Genomic DNA, 14,136 nt, shown 5'->3' on the forward strand with positions numbered 1-14,136 from the left:
TTATCATCTTCCAGCTCTATTGTTCTGAAGTCCAAAACGAGTCTCAATGGGCTAAAATCAAGATATAAGGGCTGCGTTCCTTCTGGATGCTCTAGGGGTGAATCCACTTACCATTTCCAGCTTCCAGAGGCTGCCTGCATCCCTGAGCTCCTTCTTCCACCTCAAAGCCAGCGGTACAGCATCTTCAGTCTCTCTCTGGCTCTGACCCCTGCTTCGATCGTCACATCTCCTTCCTTGACTGCCCTGTTTCTGTCTTGCTTCTTTTAAGGACCCTGTGATTACATTAAGCCCACTCAGGTAATCCAGGATAATATTCCTGTCTTAAGATCCCTAACTCAATTATATCTGCCAAGTCCATTTTGCCACTTAAGGTAACATAACATATTCACAGGCTCTGGGGATTATCTTTAGGGAGCCATTATTCTGCAGACCCCAATCTGCATTAAATATCATCTTGTTAAGGCTAATTTCTTCAAAGGCTGCTTGGACATAAATGTGCTTTCAGGGAGGGTCTGGGTATATTCGCTTCTACAAGGATTTTTTTTTTTTTTTGAGTATAATTGCTTCACAATGTTGTGTTAGTTTCTGCTGTACAACGAAGTGAATTAGCTATATGTGTACATATATCCCCTCCCTCTTGGACCTCCCTCCACCCCCATCCCAGCCAACTAGGTCATCACAGAGCACTGAGCTGAGGTCCCTCTGCTATACAGCAGGTTCCCACTAACTATCTATTTTACACTAAGTACCAACCAGAACATAATGTTGAGCCGGGCATCCTTGGGGCTAGAGTGAAGAATTACAGAACAACTAACAGGTGGATCTGCACTTTACAGTTTATAAAGAGCATTTACATCCATTATGCATTTCCCGTTTCCCACTGTCAGGTAAAGAATCGGCCTGGAGCCTCACAGCAGGTACAGGTCAGCGCGATTCTTCAGGCTCCAAAGCTGTGGCTCTTTCCACGGCACCAGCTGCACCAAAGTTGTGCTACCAGCCCACACGGAGTCTCCAATAAAAGCCCTTGAGAATTCTTTTCCTCTGTGGGTTTCCAGAGCTGCCCATTCCCATAAGCTATCCATTTGGGTTGGAGTCAAAGTTCCTTTTTTACCAGTTTCCAGAGCTTGTTCTCACACCTTAGCCACCCAGAACTCACGACAGCCTCGTCAGCTGAGCAGGGCGGGCCTGGGGCCGGCTCTCCACATCCTTGAGGACACCAGGGAGATGGAGACCCAAGAGGATGGGGACTACGGCCAAGGGTCACAGGAGACGCAAAGCCACAGGGCTCCTCTCACTGAGCCATACTGTCTCTTCCAGAGAGGCTGCCCTGAAAAGCTAGCAATTCCAAAACCGCCGAATGGTCTGACCTTCACTCCAGAGGACATTACGTGTTTCTTAGAAATTGGAGGCTGAGTAAGGAACTAACATACATGGAGTACTTACTGCGTGCCAGCGCTTTCCAGAGACAGCTCATTTAATCCTTCTAACAGTTTGGATGTTATTATCACCATTTATTTTTTTTTGTGGTACGCGGGCCTCTCACTGTTGTGGCCTCTCCCGTTGCGGAGCACAGGCTCCAGACGCGCAGGCTCAGCGGCCATGGCTCACGGGCCCAGCCGCTCTGCGGCATGTGGGACCTTCCCGGACCGGGGCACGAACCCGTGTCCCCTGCATCGGCAGGCAGACTCTCAACCACTGCGCCACCAGGGAAGCCCTATTATCACCATTTTAATGATGGCGGCTCTGAGAGGTTAAGGGTCACAAAGATGGCAATGAATGGATTCCATACCAGGTCATTCTGATTCCAGAGCCCATGACTTCTCCTCCCGCCCACGCTGGAGGATGAGCTGAGGAGGACACCAGGTTAAAAAAAAATCTAGCACCTGCTTGGTGAGAGTAAAGAGGCCTCGAACGCCCTGGGTAGGCTTGCAGCTGGCTGGATGGAAGTGAGTGCAGCTGGTGGGAGAGGCTGGGAGGGAAGGTGCAGGCCAGCTGTGCCCTGGCTGGTGTCCAGTGACCTGCAGCCCTGGGAGCGGGTGCCGGAACCCTCCGTGGCCAAGAGAGAGAGGAGGTCCAGGGAGTACGGTCAGGGGTGGGGGGGAAATGTCAGAGCCAACTGCCAGGTAACGTCACCAAACAAACACTAGCTAGAGAGCTAGAGGCTTGTCCAGAAGTGTTCTCAGGGCTTGCTTTGGTTTTACCATTTGTCTGAGTTGGGCTTCATTTCCATATTTCCTTCAGCTTAGACCCCATCTGCTGCTCTGTGCGCCTGAGCCCACCGCTAGAGACACAGGCATGCAATTACCCAGCTCCTACGCATTTTTCTCGTTCTCTTTCTCTTTGAGTTTAATTTCCATCAGAGGCTCTGCCTGGAACTTGCTTAAAAACCTGCAATTATGAGGAGGCAGCTAATGAGACCAGGAGCAAACTTCTGCACCGTGCAGCTACTTTTTTAATGAGATAAACAGGGAAAAGGTCAAACAGAGGGATTTCTACGTTGCTCCCATGACTGAAAGGGTCCCCAGCATTGCAAATAAACGTGCTGCAATTAGCACGTGTCAGGGGCCAGGGGGTGGGTTTCATCCCTGGGGTCCTCGGGCTTCTTGACCTTGCCTGAGATGTGTGACTGAATCTTGCCTGGATGAAGATCCACTGTCCAGTGCTCCCAGGTCCAGAGACCCTTTTGGTCACGGTCAACAGAGATGCGCCCTGGAAAGGCCACTGAGTGTGGTGGCAGAGCTCTGACCTCAGCTACTGCACGGCTGCCTTTCCAAGAGTGGTTTGTTTTCCTCCCCAAGCACATTATGGGGTAATGAATGGGTCTGTGGAAATTGCACACAGCGTGTGTCGTAATGAATATTTTGACTTGGAATACAGCATTCTCAGCAACTCCCAGTGTCTGCGGAAACTCAAGAGGCGGCAGAAAACTCTATCGTGAAAGCGCCACTCACGCAGCATAGCTAATAATGGGAATTCAGGAGCATTTATTTAGTGCCTGCTGTGTACCTGTCTCTGAGCTGAGCACTTGGGGTACAGAAATGAGTGAGATGCAGCCTCTGTCCTTCTTTGGATCTAATGGAGAGAATTGGAGAGTTAAAATGATGCTGTACCCAATGAAGTCCCCCTCCCCCCACCTCCCTGCACCCAACTCCTCAGGTCTAGATTCACCCAACGAAAAGGAAGGGTTGGCTCAAGCCTTAAGCTTTTTCTTGAACCAACACCTATTTGAGGTCCGTTCTTCCTCCCCAAGGGGAGAACATTCTCCTTGCCCTCTTCCCTCCCGTTTGCCCATGGCTAGAGCCCAGGGCAGGGGTCAGAGGTCCCACCCCAGCCCCTTCCAGGGCACACTTGGGAATGGCTCAGTGCCATGGTCCTCGAGCCTGGTCACACACTGGAGCTGCGTGGGTTGCTCAGTGACAGTGCAGATGTCGGGCCCTTCGACAGAGGTTCTGATGTGTGGCTTTGGGACTGGTCCCCGGAGCCGTGTTTGGAACGATGGCTCCAGGTGATTCTGGTGCCTGGTCAGGCTTGGGAACCGCTAACCTAGGACCAAAGTACCGTTTTGTCACTCCAGCTGCTGGCAGGAGGCTCCTCCCTTCTCTGGAACACATTTCTCTCCTCTATAAAGATGCTTGATGACCTCTGAGGCCCACCCTGCCTCTGACCACCTGTGTGTCCGCAGGCGGGCTAGCCGGGCGCTGCCCACGACGCTGCCCTTTCCTTCACACCCCTGCATCTCAGGGGAGAAGAGAGCCAGCGAACCTGGACCTGATGTGGGTCTCAGCCCCTCCACCTGCTTCCTGGGGACCCAAGCCGGGTCCCCTCCCCTCTCTGGGCCTCAGTTGTGGTGGGTAAATCTCTGAGGAATTTCAGCAGATAACCACCCCTCTCTGTTTCTTTGCCTCGGGGTATTTTTCAGCGCAGAAATCAAAGCACCTTGAAGGCAAAGCCAAGAGCACTGGGTGGAAGCTACCTTCGAGGCAGTGAGAGCCAGCGGGGCAGCTGTGGCGTGGGCTCTGGGGATGGACCCTGCCCTGCACCACTGCGTAGCCCGCTGGGGGCGCCGGAGCTGCATGAGGGGCAGGAGGGAGGGTCTGCCCTGCGTCCAGCCTGCCTCCAGGAGAGTCTGAACAGGAGCTCACGCCGCTCCTAACTGCCAACCCATCCTTCCTCCAGCTCTTGCCAGTTTCTGTGGGAGCCGGGCTCTCCAGACCAGGGGAACCCACGAGGTGCCCCTCCTTGCGCCACATTTCTGAAATGTCATGAAGAACCCAGGGGTAAGACAGGAATAAAGACACAGACCTAGTAGAGAATGGACTTGAGGATATGGGGAGGGGGAAGGGTAAGCTGTGACAAAGCGAGAGAGAGGCATGGACATATATTCACTACCAAACGTAAGGTAGATAGCTAGTGGGAAGCAGCCGCATAGCACAGGGAGATCAGCTCGGTGCTTTGTGACCGCCTAGAGGGATGGGATAGGGAGGGTGGGAGTGGGGGAGATGCAAGAGGGAAGAGATATGGGAACATAAGTATATGTATAACTGATTCACTTTGTTATAAAGCAGAAACTAACAGACCACTGTAAAGCAATTATACTCCAATAAAGATGTAAAAAATAAATAAATAAATAAAGGAGGAGAGAGGTTAAACCAGCCCATCAGGAAACTTCAAGATAGGCCCTCCCCATGCCCTTGTTGGCCACCCCCCACCATTTACATCCAGCTCCGCGAGCTCTCAGTACCCCCTTCCTCCATCCTCCCTGTGCTCCAGGCTCCCTTCTCAGCTTCCTGTGGGTGAGGGGATCATCTCAGGGTTAACCTGAGGGGATAATCTCAGGGTTAATCAAAACGAGGCTGTCAAAAGCTGCTTTCACATCAAGGTGCGAATGACAAAATCACACACTAAACTAGGGATTCTCTGCGTTCCACAGACCAAACTTAGTCCATGAATTTGGTGGAAAATGTGGTCCTCGTTTTCACTAAAAAATTTAGCATTAACTTCAATTATGAATGAGGAGTAGAACATAGAGGTGTTAGCCTATAACTCCGTCACCAGTGGAGATCACAGGTAACTTCGCATCACTTCACATTTGATACAGGTACTCAAAATCTTATTTAGGCTCATCTTTTGAAATGATGGTAAATTCTGAGATTGTCACTATTCCTTGTTATTTAATGTGTTGATAACAAAGCACATCTATCACTATACTGCAAACATATGTAAAAAATATTTTGGCAACTACATTTTTAATACGATTGTTTTCTTTCAAAATCTTATGTATTCATTCTTTTAAAAAATGTTATTTAGAGGAGCCCATAGGGTTCACGGGCTGCCAGCGAGTCCATGGCACATAAAAGTTTAAAGACTCCACCTCTAAATTTATCTTAAGATGAATGTCATCCTATTAGGAAAATTTTGAGCAGTATGGAAAAGTGAAGAATTTTCGATAATGGTGAGAGCAGATAATTTTGAGAATTTGTCAAGATTTCCGGGAGCTAGAAGAGATCTTAGAGATATATAGCTTTATTTGTTAAATCAACCTTATTCAGCTTTAATTTACATAGAGTAAAATGCACCCATTGTTTTACGTGTGCTAATTGTTTAAAAATCGTGGCTAAAAACAAATAACATAAGCGTTACCATCTTAACCATATTAAGTGCACAGTTCAGCCATGTTAATTATATTCACGTTGTTATATAAAATGCACCCACTAGAAGTGTGCAGTTTGACGAGCTCTGACAATGTACTCGAATAACCAGTCATCACTACAATTAAAGACACAGTATTTCTATCACTCCCAAAACGTTCTTTTGTGTCTCTTTATAATGTCCACTACCCCAAACCCAAGTAACCATTGATCTACTTTTTGTCACTATAGACTAGTTTTGTCTTTTTTTTAGAATATAATTGCTTTACAATGTTGTGTTAGTTTCTGCTGTACAACAAAGTGAATCAGATATATGTGTACATATGTCCCCTCCCTCTTGGACCTCCCTCCACCCCCATCCCACCCATCTAGGTCATCACAGAGCACTGAGCTGAGCTCCCTGCGCTATACAGCAGGTTCCCACTAGCTATCTATTTTTCACATGGTAGTGTATATATGTCAAACCTAATCTCCCAATTCATCCCACCCTCCGCTCCTCCCCCGCACCCCGTGTCCACATGTCCGTTTTCTACGTCTGTGTCTCTATTCCTGCCCTGCAAATAGGTTCATCTGTACCATTTTTCTAGATTCCTCATATATGTGTTAATATATGATACTTGCTTTTCTCTTTCTGACTTACTTCACTCTGTATGACAGACTCTAGGTCCATCCACATCTCTACAAATGACCCAGTTTTGTTCCTTTTTATGGATGAGTAATATTCCATTACACACACACACACACACACACACACACACACATATATATACATATATATACCACATCTTCTTTATCCATTCATCTGTCGATGGACTTTTAGGTTGTTTCAATGTCCTGGCTACTGGCTATTGTAAATAGTGCTGCAATGAATACTGGGGTATATGTGACTTTTTGAATTATGGTTTTCAAAGGGTATATGCCCAGTAGTGGGATTGCTGGGTCGTATGGTAGTTCTATTTTTAGTTTTTTAAGGAACCTCCATACTGTTCTCCATAGTGGCTGTATCAATTTACATTCCCACCAACAGTGCAAGAGGGTTCCCTTTTCCCCACACCCTCTCCAGCATTTATTGTTTGTAGAATTTTTTGATGATGGCCGTTCTGACTGGTGAGAGGTGATACCTCACTGTAGTTTTGATTTTCATTTCTCTAATGATTAGTGATGTTGAGCATCTTTTCTTGTGTATGTTGGCCATCTGTATGTCTTCTTTGGAGAAATGTCTATTTAGGCCTTCTGCCCATTTTTGGATTGGGTTGTTTGTTTTTTTAATATTGAGCTGCATTAGCTGTTTGTATATTTTGGAGATTAATCCTTTGTCCATTGCTTTGTTTTCAAATATTTTTTCCCATTCTAAGGGTCAGCTTTTCATCTTGTTAATGGTTTCCTTTGCTGTGCAAAAGCTTTTAAACTTAAAAAAATTTAAACCTAAGCTTTTAAACTTAATTAGGTCCCATTTGCTTATTTTTGTTTTTATTTTCATTACTCTAGAAGGTTGGTCAAAAAAGATCTTGTTGTGATTTATGTCAAAGAGTGTTTTTCCTATGTTTTCCTCTAAGAGTTTTATAGTGTTCGGTCTTACATTTAGGTCTTTAATCCATTTTGAGTTTACTTTTGTGTATGATGTTAAGTAGTGTTCTAATTTCATTCTTTTACATGTAGTTGTCCAGTTTTCTCAGCACCACTTATTGAAGAGGCTGTCTTTTCTCCATTGTATATTCTTGCCTCCTTTATCATAGATTAGGTGACCATCAGTGCGTGGGTTTATCTCTGGGCTTTCTATCCTCTACCTTGGATCTATGTTTCTGTTTTTGTGCCAGTGCCATACTGTCTTGATTACTGTAGCTTTGTAGCATAGTCTGAAGTCAGGGAGCCTGATTCCTCTAGCTTAGTTTTGTCTGTTTTTAATAAATCATTTCACATACATGGGGTCCTACAGAATATACCCCAATCGTTTTTCCACCTGTTGATGGATGTGTGGGTTGTGTTGAGTTTTAGATTATCACAAATAAAGTTACTAAAAATATTGCTATACAAGTCTTTCTGCAGACACATGTTTTCATTTCTCCTAGGAAAAAACCTAGGCATGGAATTGCTGGGTTATATGATAAGTGTATGTTTACCTTTATAAAAAACTGCCAAACAGTTTTCCATCATTTTGCATTCCCACCAATGATGTATGGGAGTCCCAGTTGTTTTACATTCTTCACAATACTTGGTATTCTCAGTCTTTAATTCCAGCCATTCCCTGTGTGCTGGCATCTCATCATGGTTTTAATATGCACTGTCCTGATGGCTAATAATGTTGAACATATTTTTCTGTGTGGGGGTCATGAGCGAATGTTCTTTGGAGGAGTCTGCCTAAATCTTTTGCCACTTTTTATTGGGTTGTCTTCTTATTTAGTTTGGATACAATTCTTTTTTTTTTTTTTTTGTGGTACGCGGGCCTCTCACTGTTGTGGCCTCTCCCGTTGCAGAGCACAGCCTCCGGACGTGCAGGCCCAGCGGCCATGGCTCACGGGCCCAGCCGCTCTGTGGCATGTGGGATCTTCCCAGACTGGGGCACGAACCCGTGTCCCCTGCATCGGCAGACGGACTCTCAACCACTGCGCCACCAGGGAAGCTCTGGATACAATTCTTTTGTTAGACACATATATTGCAAATGTGTTTCCCATTCTGTAGCTCATCTTCATTTTTCTTCATGGTGTTTTCAAGAGTAGTGTGTTAAAATTTTGATGTGGGCCATTCATCAGTTTTCTATTTTATGGTCATGCCTTTTGCATTCTATCAAAGATATCTTTGCCTGCCCCAGAGTTGCAAAGATTTTCTCCTATGTTTTCTTCTGGGAGTTTTATTAATATATTTTTAGTCTTTACATTTGGGTTGATGATACATTTCAAGTTAAACTTGGTGCACCAGATGATGTATGGGTCAAGGTTTATTATTTCTTTCTGCATGTGAATATCCAGATCTTGAGCACTATTTGATGAAGAGACCATCCTTTCCTTGCTGACTTGCCTTAGCACCTTTGTTGGAATCAATTGACCATGTGTGTGTGGATCTATCTCTGGACTCTCAATTCTTTTCCACTGGCATATGTCTAAACTTACACCATAACTTTTTTTTTTTTTTTTTTTTTTTGCGGTACGCGGGCCTCTCACTGTTGTGGCCTCTCCCGTTGCGGAGCACAGGCTCCGGACGCGCAGGCTCAGTGGCCATGGCTCACGGGCCCAGCCGCTCCGCGGCACGTGGGACCTTCCCAGACCGGGGCACGAACCCGTGTCCCCTGCATCGGCAGGCGGACTCTCAACCACTGCACCACCAGGGAAGCCCCATAACTTTATTTTTAAAGACGAAAAATTTAGAGCTGAAAGAGTAAAAAGCCTTGTACAGGGTCAAACCAAATAAGTTAGAGGCCAGGATGAAATGTGACTCTTGTAAATATTCATTTTTATTCATGTTTTTCATTTCCATGGGCATTATCAGCACTGCCCACAGTGGCATTCATAGATCATTGTGAGAAAAAGCCACCATCTGCTAAATATTCATTTTTAATTCTTGTTGGAAGTCAGCAAAGAGGGACACAGTAAATCGCTGTGGGGATATTGATGCTGGGAAACAATGCTTCCCTGGACACTGCTTCCCAGCCTTACTATGGGGTCCCTGCAGAAGTGAGAGGCAGTGGGAGTGAGAGAGCTGGAGCTGGCTCTTCATGGAGCAGCCGTGTGACCTCACATGAGCTGCTCCGTCCCTATTGGTTGAATCCACACAGTCTGGATTCTCTAGAGAAACCGAACCACGCACATATCTTTGTATGTGTATAAGGGAACATCATAAGGAACTGGCTCACGCAATCATGGAGGCTGAAAAGCCCCCACGATGTGCTGTCTGCAAGTAGGAAGGACGGTGGTGTAATTCAGTCCAAGTCCAGAGTCCTGAGAACCAGGGGAACTGAGGGCAGGAGAAGGTTGATGTCTCAGCTCAAGCAATCAGGCAGGAGGGGGCAAGTTCCTCCTTCCTCCTTTTTGATCTGTTCAGGCTCTCAGCGAATTGGATGATACCGCCCACATTGGGGAGGGTAAACCAATTTACTGAGCCCACCTATTCAAATGTTAATTTCATCCAGAAACACTCTCACAGACACACCCAGAAATAGTGTTTAGGGCTTCCCTGGTGGCGCAGTGGTCGAGAGTCCGCCTGCCTTTGCAGGGGACACGGGTTTGTGCCCCGGACCGGGAAGATCCCACATGCCGCGGAGTGGCTGGGCCCGTGAGCTGTGGCCGCTGAGCCTGCGCGTCCGGAGCCTGTGCTCCACAACGGGAGAGGCCACAACAGTGAGAGGCCCGCGTACCGCAAAATAATAATAATAATAATAATGTTTAGCCAAATATCTGGCATCCCGTGATCCAGTCAAGTTGGCACATGAAATTAACCATCGCAGTTCCTCAGCTGTAAGAGGCGGGTAAGAATAATACGAGCCTCACAGGAGTATTGGGGGATTGAATGAGGTGATGCTTTGGAAGCATTTAGTGGGGCATCTGGAACACAGTGGGCGCTCAGGAGACTGACCCTTCATACCCTTAGGCTGCATGAGGGTCTTTTCTCCTGGGGCTGACCCTGGAGATGTCCCCTGGTAGCAAAGGGATCCCCTGTTGGCCTGGGCATCCCATTCCCAGGTACAGCCTCTGCTTTCTTCCCTGTTCTCCTGGGGGCTGGGCTGTGACCCACACGCAACTCCCCTGAGGACACTCCAGCCCTCCTCCACGCAGCTCAGCCCGATCCGAGCAGTGGCCTGGACCCCACTCAAGAGGATGTCTCCAGAGCCCACCCCAGGCACACGCAGGGCGGTGATGCGTCCTGCATCATGGTCATTCTCGAGGCCTCAGTAGGCCCAGTGAGGTGGGGACAGGGACTGTGGGTCCTGAGGGGGTGTTGGGGAGGCCAAGCGCCACACAGCACCTGCTGCATCATGTCTGGGTCTTCCTGCTAAAATCCCTGGACTGAGTGTCAAGCTTGAGACTGCCGTGCAAATCTGCTCAGAAATGGATAAAGCTGCAGCGTTGTGGGCACGGGGGGCGTGGGGTAAGATAAAGGGGCCCTGGCCTAGCCCCCTCACCCACGATGTCTCCCTCACGCCTGCCTTTCCTAGGAATTCCTCCCAGGTGAGTCCAAGATCCCCTTTCACAGGGACAGGATGCTATCTGGGGTGATAAGTCCAATATTAGCCTCCAATGTTGACTGAACTGTTAATCCTGTGTCAGGTACCATTCTAAGCACTTAGAACACGATGACTCCACAGGACTGCAAGGCAGGTATTACTGTTATCACTAGTTTACGTATGAAGAAACAGAGGCACAGAGAGGTTAAGTCATCTGTTCTAAGTCACACAGTAAATTAGTGCAAAGCTGGTATTTCATCACATGGGCTCTGGCTCTTAGACATTGCTTGAATGAAGATATTAATTTTACAAATTAATTCTTTGGTTAGGTAGGAGGTTCCATTCTAAAGAAGCAGCAGCTGGGGCACAGTGGACCCCAGGACAAAGGTAATGTTGGAACTTTGAGAGTTTCTAAATGTGAGTTTCTGTGCTGCTTGCCTAAGATCATAGGACACTTGAGGTCTAATGTCTGATGTTGGGAAGTAATTTCTTCCTCCATGCCTCAGTTTCCCCAACTGTAAAAAGGGAGGTTTTGCTGAATCATCCCTACGTTTTGGAGACATCTTCATGGATTTAGTGAAAACAGGAGTTTAACATCAGCCACCTGGTTCAAACCTCCATGCCCCACTTACTAGCTGTGTGATCCGGGGCTGGATATTTAACCTCTCTGAGCTCAGTCTCTGCAGCTGCTAAATGAGAGTGCCACCTCTGGAACTCTTCAATGAGGAACTGTGGCTGAGTCCATTCGGGCTGCTATAACAAAAATACCATAGACTGGATGGCTTACAAATGACAGAGCTTTATTTCTCATAGTTCTAGAGCCTGGGAAGTCCAAGATCAAGGCACCTGCAGATTCAGTGTCTAGTGAGAGCCTGCTTCTCTGGTTCATAGATGCTGTCTTCTTGCTGTGTCCCTCAGTGCCTGAGGGACAAGGGAGCTCCCAGGGCCTCTTTCATAAAGGCACTAATCCCATTCATGAGGGCTCCACCCTCATGACCTCCTAACACCATCAGACTGAGGATTAGGTCTCAACATATGAATTCTGGAGGGACACGCACATGCAGTGTGTGGCAGGTCCCTAGCACAGGGCCCAACACACTGCAGCAGTCAACGAATATGGGACTTCTTCCCTTCTGAGGCCCTTCCTGCTCTCTCTCTGGGATTTGAGCAGCAATTAGTCATCTAGCAAAGCCTAAGGAACTGGGTCAAAAGTGGCAAAGGTTGCCTGGTATTTAGGAGGGTGGGAGCCATGCCAGTCAATCCCTGGTCAGGTGTGTATGGGAGGGGTGACTGCTGGGGGGCCTGGGTAGTAAAGAAATGGTCCCAAAGGATGAACACCTAACCCTAGGAGGCTGTGTGACAGTCAGGAGTGTCTGGGCAGTGGCAGCAGGAGAGAAAAGGAGGTACAAAATAGGAAGATATATAGAAAGATAAAAAGAAATGTAAACTTACGTCCCACCATGAAATTATAAAACCACCATTTCCGACAATTAACTTGTGCCTAATAAAAATTTTTTCACACCAGGTCAACAAAGTGTGGATGAGATTTTATAACAGGAATTTTATAATTCTCTCATAAAAATTTATTACAACATTTGTTATGTAGTCACTAAACACAAGCCATTGTAAACAGAGCAGGCGACATTGGCCTTGGATTCATCAGTCCTGAGTCCCATTGCAATAGTAAACAGCTGTTGGCAAGTGTATCCCACGAAAGGTAACAGTGCCACATGGCGAGGGCTTCTGGTAATGTGTGTGTGTGTGTGTGTGTGTGTGTTAATAGAGCTGTACTTCTGTTTAATAAATTAGGAGAAAATAAAGTAAAAACTACCATGTAAACAAACACTAGAGGATGTGGTAACATTTTGCTTCATCTGTTTCATGCTTAGTACGCAGCTGTTGGTGAACATTCGCCCATAAGGACACACAGAGGGAAGCAGAGTCATAGGGGCCACAGTGACAGGTGCATTTGCTCCAACACAAAGTCACAGTGTCCCACCCGTTTTCCTATGGGTCTGACCTTAGGGACAGAACATTGTACAGGATCCAGGCATTTGCAGATCCCTCTGTCCCCCGGGAATGAGATATCTTTAGTTTTTCTAAATCTCGGCTTCCAAAAGTATTTTTGAAGTATCCAGATATAAAGCACATTCCCACGTGGAATGCTGAGCTAGCCGGCACATGCCTGAGGGTTCCTCAGTGCAGACTCCCTTCTATTCTCTGGATGTGCAAGCTATGGACAGCGTAAGTAAGTCCCCGCAGCCCACTTTGCACAAACCCCCCAAATAATGAAATCTGTGAAAACTGAAGGAATGCAAAGAATTAAACTTGGGTGCACTCATTACTTGGAGCTTCTGGCGTTCAAAGGGTAGCATCTAACCGGTCTCACCTCAGGGAGGTGGTGGTTCTCCCACTGGACACAGGGCCGGATGAAGCTCTGTGTGGGAGATGGCCGCGCTCCATTAGGGAGGATGGATAAGGGTGGCTGAAATTGTCTGCTGGCATCCGCTCAACACAACACCATAGCAGAGGGACAGATTTATGTCTTCCGAGGAGCTGCCTCACTACAATGGACGTGCACATCCAAATGGCAAAGGTTTGAACTCCTTCTCCCGAGCTATAGCCTAAGAATATAAAGACTAGCCTGTCCCTGTGTTCATAATAATGTCCCATGTGGTAAGGAGGGTAAGGCAAGACACCTCTTTTATTTGTCATTGGACTTTCAAGGTTCCCCCTGGGGAAATCCTGATGGGGTTGGTGAGACACCGTACTCCTTAAATGTCCCTCAAATGTTCCAGAAGAGATTATGTTTACAAACTTGCTATAAAACAGGATTGTTGAGGTTTGGAATGATTTCAACTTACGAGGGGACTTGGCATTCAAATATACCATGGGGTTTGGTTACTAATAATTCAAGCAAAGATTTGGTATTAAATGGCTTGAATGCTGGGCCATGGTGGACAGAGCCCTTGGGGGCTGGGTGTTTGGTATTTTTGCCAGGCAGGAGCTGTCTCTCTGATCTGGTCATTGGGAAATTGACCGGCTCAGGTCAACCAATCAGTTGTGTGCCATTGCGATGGTGTCTGATGCTCCCCAAACACATTTCCTATGAGTAGTCTGGGGTATTGCCGGGGCTTTGATGACTCTAATCTGACTCTCAAAATTCCCAGTGGGATTCCTGTCTCCAAATACAGATTTCAGACTCTTCAAAACGTGAACTTTAGGTTCTATTTAACACGTGCAACCACTCTTCCACGCCAGGAGTAATTAAGATGCTGACTATAGAATCACCAGGGCTACAAGAGAAAGGCCACAGGAAACACCCTGAGTCAG

General features: G+C 47.0%; 1 protein-coding gene across 2 annotated transcripts in view; it reads right to left on the reverse strand.

The window, feature by feature from the left end:
* Positions 1-14,136, reverse strand: part of GPR26 (G protein-coupled receptor 26) — a 56,593-nt gene that overhangs the window by 15,923 nt on the left and 26,534 nt on the right. The window lies entirely within an intron of this gene.

This window comes from Pseudorca crassidens, chromosome 16 (assembly GCF_039906515.1).
Source record: "Pseudorca crassidens isolate mPseCra1 chromosome 16, mPseCra1.hap1, whole genome shotgun sequence".
In the NCBI taxonomy this organism is placed as follows: Eukaryota; Metazoa; Chordata; class Mammalia; order Artiodactyla; family Delphinidae; genus Pseudorca; species Pseudorca crassidens.